Source organism: Heterodontus francisci, unplaced genomic scaffold, assembly GCF_036365525.1.
Source record: "Heterodontus francisci isolate sHetFra1 unplaced genomic scaffold, sHetFra1.hap1 HAP1_SCAFFOLD_58, whole genome shotgun sequence".
NCBI classification, from domain to species: domain Eukaryota; kingdom Metazoa; phylum Chordata; class Chondrichthyes; order Heterodontiformes; family Heterodontidae; genus Heterodontus; species Heterodontus francisci.
The window spans coordinates 7,472,794-7,478,608 of NW_027142006.1; the positions used below are offsets into that span (position 1 = coordinate 7,472,794).

Here is a 5,815-nt window from a genome sequence, read left to right on the forward strand (position 1 = left end):
GAGAACTTCCTGCATCCAGTCCTGACCCTGTCAGACTCAGCAGCTGCTCACCCAGACCCCACTCTCATCAACACTGAACATTGTTACCGAGACACTTCAAATACTGTTTATAAAAGGCAGGAAAGGTCAATGTTCACACTGCTGTATTGAAAAGAACAAAGTTTAATATCTCCTCACTGTTTCTCGGTAACCACATGAGACACAGGTTTTCTTATTTGGTTCCTTTGATTTTTCTTGTTCCTGACTGACAAATATTCCAAACCTCAGATAAACCCTCCCACTTGCGTCATGTCCCAGTCTCAGTCACAAGCAACACATAACAACACAAACACTCTGAAACATACAACGCAGTCACACTTTCCTTCAGTGACATTAATGTCGAGCTGTTTTCCAGGTTGAATGCAACTGTGAACAAATTTGTATCAAAGAAGTTGCCTTTGAAATATCAGCACTGAATTTCTGTCCAAGGAGGAACAGCCATTCCAAACTCACATCCTTCACAATGGCTGTTTACTCTTGTGACGAAAATTCATCACATAATTTGAATTCTCACTGAAAGTTCAGAAGACACAGATGGAAGTGGTTGATAAGGTAACTTATACATCACTAATGAGAAACAAGGCTCTGCTGGGAATTGAACACAGGATCTCCTGTTTACAAGACAGGTGCTTTAACCAACTAAGCTACAGAGCCAGATGTTGTTGTAATTAAAATCAGAGGAGTGCACTATTTATTCTCATATAATATCAATATCAAAGGAAAATACAGCAGATGCTGCAAATCTCAAATAAAAACAAGAAACGCTGGAAATACTCATCAGGTCTGGCAGCATCTGTGGAGAGAGAAGCAGAGTTAACGTTTCAGGTCAATGACCCTTCTTCAGACCCTTCTATATATTCTCATCCCACTTCTCCACAGGTCACAACATATATTTTAACTTTTCCCACTTCCTGAAACAGTCAATCACATACTCTATTCTTCCCAGAATAGAAGACACTGACCAGGTTTCTTTAATGAACAGCAAAATTATCAGTTTATTACAGAACAAGTTTTAACTCGTCATGAAATAAAGCATAAATACACAGGTAGAAATTTTAAAAGTTCCCTTTTTACCTTAACCAACATTTAAAGCCATTTTCTTACCACAGCCCCACACACGCACACACACATACACCGGTTAACTGAAAAAAAAAGAATTATTTTTTCAATTCTGAGTTCTGTTAAAGACAAAAACAACACTTGGGCTGATTACTTGTTCATTCCTGAAGAAAACAGCAGATGAGATATGTTGTTCCAAAACTGGCAAACAGTCTAACTTCTGAGTATGCGTAGACAGGTCACCAGGGTCTTTTAGAACAGTTTTTTAGAGGCAGTGTTGAGAATTAATTTTAGCAGGCTTTCTTCAAAGACAGGAGAAGAGATGAATTGACACAGTGAAGTTCTCAGGGTCTTTTAAAGATTTGCTGCAAAACAACGTGGGTTGTGATCTTCTCTCCTTCCTTGACACTTCTTCAGGCTAACTTTATCAGCTGCTCACTCCAGAAGGTAAAACACAATGACTGCGACAAATAAAAGCTTGTGATTTTTCTGCCCTCTTCGGTGAGTGCTGCTGCTGCTGGGTTTGTCCAATCAAGAGGCGCAACTGACTTCTCTGTCCACATTTCCCCCTGTTACCAGGGTTTCTGTTCGACATTTAACTTGAGTCATGTGACAACCAGTAAACATAGTTGCCAAATTAATACTTTCAGTACCCTCTTGAAAAAGAACTGGTCTGACATTTATTAAGTTTGACGATGAATTCCTCAAAAAGAATTTCACAAAAAAAAATTCTAAATCACTTCCATAACATCATGTACTTTCCCTGAGCTACAGGTTATTGCAAGTCTCTCTGGCTGTGTTTATTTTTGTTGATTTTGCACTCAGGTTCTTTCTGAATCCATGTGTTTGCAGAACTTTGTCAGTGAGAAACATGGAGATATGCTTAAAGATTTCCCTGCAAATTATTCATATCTCCGTCTTTCTCCGAACTTTGTAGAAACACATTAATGTGGGAATCACACACATCAGGCCGTCAAACCTCTCCGTTAAACATTGAAAGGTGACAGTGTTTATTGTGACGGGGTTCCATTTATTCAGACACATCTGGTATAAAAGTGCTGAAAGTGCTCAAGAAATGATTCACACATGTAATGTATTTGTATATTATGTGCATGACATAATGACGTAAGTAAACAATTCCTTGCACTTGCCACGCTTGGTGTATATTTTCTCTGCTGATGCCCCCTGAATATATTGGAGAAAATGGTGATGAGGATGAGATAAAAGTCTGTAAATATCGGCAGCAAACAGCAGCAGGGACTGCAGTGAACAAGATCAGGCAGCTCCTGGTGACCTACCTGCTCGGATGGTGGAGATTTTAGGTGGATTGTGTGAAGCCTGGGCCACAGAATGTCTCTTCAGTTGAATGAGATACCGCAGGGTATTCCTGTGCATCTGATTCAAATTGCTTATTTGGGACAATATGGCTGCACACATATGGGATACATCGGAAGGTGAGGAACTTATGAGAGGGCTTGAGAACCATTCAGTTCATATATTGAAAGAATGGACATGTTTTTCAGAGCTAATAACATTTTGGAATTTGAAGGTGAAAGTGCAGAGGTCAAGACTCAGAATAAGGCAATTCTTGAGGGCAAGAAAGCAATTTTGCCAATGGAAATTAGCCTGGAAGTGTATGACCAGCTAACAAAGCTTCCTGCTCCCATCAAGGCAAAAGATGTGCCATTGAAAACAATCATCACCAAGTTGGAGGAACATTTCAACCCAAAGCCACTAGAGATCACGGCAAGCTAGAAATTTGGAAGCAGAAATCAGAAAAGTAGTGAAACAGTTGGTGAGTACATTGTGGAATGAAGAATTTATCACTACATTGCAACTTTGGCATATTCTTAGACCGTGCATTATGAGACAGATTTGTGCTTATATTGGTGGATGAGAAAAGATACTAAACACACAAAATCTCACATTCGAGCTCGCATGTAAGATTGCTCTTTCCATGGAGATTGCATCAAAGAATGCTCGAGAATTTCATCCTGTGCCAGTGATTGTAACACACTTCAGGGGAGCTTAAAAAAACTGGTAAAATGGGCTTTCACATGGCAGTTAAAATTTACACAGAGAATTGTGAAGAGATACAATTTGGGAGGAAGAATAAGGAGAGGCCATATAAATGAAATGTTACAATTCTAAAGTGGGTGCCAGAACAGAGAGACAATGTACACCAATCTTAGAAGGTTTGAAAAGGCTTCTAAGAGCAAACAGGACACTTGGCTTTATTAATAGAGACATATAGTAAAAGCAAATAAGTTATGATAAACCTTTATAAAATACTGGGTCTGAATGGCCTACTCCTCTACCTCCACAGAAAGCTTCCATTCCAGGTTTGCACACACTCGTCAGGATCAGTCTCCACAGATCCCGCCACTCCAGGCTCGGACACCCTCTTCAGGATCACTTTCCATAGATCCCACCACTCCATGCATGGATATCTCCCTCATGATCAGATCACAGGTCCTTAGTCCTGCCACATCCAGTCATGAATGATGGTGGACAATTAAATAACTAACCAGATGAGGAGGCTCCAAAAAATCCCCATCCTCAATAATGGTGGAGCCAAAGCTAAATCATTTACAACCATCTTACATCAGAAATTGCTCAGTGGATGATTCATCTCGGCCTCCTGAGGTCCCCAGCATCACAGTTTCCAGTCTTCAGCCAATTCGATTCACTCCACATGATAGCAAGAAACAACTGAAGTCACTCGATACAGCAACGACAATAGGCCCGAACAACATCCCGGCTCTAGTACTGAAGACTTGTGCTCCAGAACTAGCTGTGCTCTCAGCCACACTGTTCCAGTAGAGCTACAACACAGGCATCTACCCGACAATGTGGAAAATTGCCCAAGTGTGCCCACTCCATAAAAAAAAGCAGGACAAATCCAATCTGACCAATTACCACCCCATCAGTCTCCTATCAATCATCAGCAAAGTGATGGAAGATGTCATCAACAGTGCTATCAAGCACCAGACACTTAGCAATAATCTGCTCATCGATGCTCAGTTTAGGTTCTGCCAGGGTTCCTCGACTCCAGGCAAATACTTGGCAGGTAGAGTATAATGTGGGAAAACGTGAGGTTATCCACTTTGGAAAGAAGAATGGGAAAGCAAAATATTATTTAAATTGTGAGAGATTACAGAATGCTGCGGTGTAGAAGGATCTGGGTGTCCTCGTACATGAATCACAAAAAGTTACCATGCAGGTAGAGCAAATAATTAGGAAGGCAAATGGAATGTTGCCCTTTATTTCAAGGGGGATGGAGTATAAAAGAAGAGAAGTCTTGCTGCAAATGTACAGGGTGTTGGTGAAACCACACCTAGAGTACTGTGTACAGTTTTGGTCTCCTTATTTAAGGAGGGATATACTTGCATTGGAGGCAGTTCAGAGAAGGTTCACTGGATTGATTCCTGTGATGAAGTGGTTGTCTTATATGGAGAGTTGATCAGGTTGGACCGATACTCATTGGAGTTAAGAAAAATGAAAGGTGATCGTATTGAGACATATAAGATTTTGAGGGGGCTTGACAGGGTGGATGCTGAGAGGATGTTTCCCCTCATGGTGGAATTTAAAACTAGGGGACACAGTTTCAGAATAATGGTCTTCCATTTAAGAAGGAAATGAGGAGGAATTTCTTCTCTCAGAGAGTCATTAATCTTTGGAATTCTCTACCACAGAGAGTAGTGGAGGTTGGGTCATTGAATGTCTTCAAGACTGAGTTTGACAGAATTTTATCTGCAAGGAAGTCAAGGGTTATGGGGGGCAGGCAAGAAAGTGGGGTTGAGGACATGATCAGGTCAGCCATGATCCTATTGAATGGTGGAGCAGGCTCGAGGGGCCAAATGGCCTACTCCTGCTAATATTTCTTCTGTTCTTATTTTTTATTGCAGCTTGGTTCAAACAGACACAAAAGAGTGGAGTTCTAGAGGAGAGGTGAGAGTGATTGCCCTTGAGTGAGTGTGGCATCAAGGATCCCGAGCAAAATTGAAGTCAATGAGTATCAAGGGGAAAACTCTCCACGTGGTGGAGTCATATCTCACACAAAACAAGATGGTTGTGGTTAGTGGAGGCCAATCATCTCAGCCCAGGACATTGCCTCAGGAGTTTCTCAGGGTAGTGTCATCGGCCCAAACATCCTCAGCTGTTTCATTGATCACTTTCCCTTCAACATAAGTCAGAAGTGGAAATGTTCGCTGATGACTCACAACTCCTCAGATACTGAAGCAGTCTGTGCCCACAAGCAGCGAGACCTGTACAAACTTCAGGCTTGAGCTGATAAGTGACAAGCAACCTTCTGGCCACACAAGTGCTCAGCAGTGAACATCTCCATTGAGAGAGAATCAAACCATCTACCTTTTGATATTCAGCAGCATAATCATCGCTGAATCCCCCACCATCAACATCTTGAGGGTTACCACTGACCAGAAACTAAACTGGACCAGTCACATCTATGCTGCAGCTATAAGTGCAGGTCAGAGATTAGGAATTCTGCAGCAAGTATCTAGCCTCCTGACACCTCAAATCCTGTCCACCATGTACAAGGCACAAGTCAGGAGTGGGATGGAATACATCCCACTCAACAACACTCAAGAAGCTCAACACCATCCAGGAGAAAGCAGCCCACTTGATCGGCACCTAACCCACCACCTGAAACATTCAGTTCCTCCACCACCAGTACACAGTGGCTGCAGTGTGTACC

The 5,815-nt window shown here is 41.8% G+C and overlaps 1 non-coding gene across 1 annotated transcript; it reads right to left on the bottom strand.

Annotated features, from left to right (window-relative positions):
- Window positions 1–619: 619 nt before the first annotated feature.
- trnat-ugu (transfer RNA threonine (anticodon UGU)) lies at window positions 620–693 on the bottom strand. Its single transcript has one exon. It is a non-coding gene; the product is annotated as a tRNA-Thr (tRNA).
- Between the last annotated feature and the right edge of the window lie 5,122 nt (window positions 694–5,815).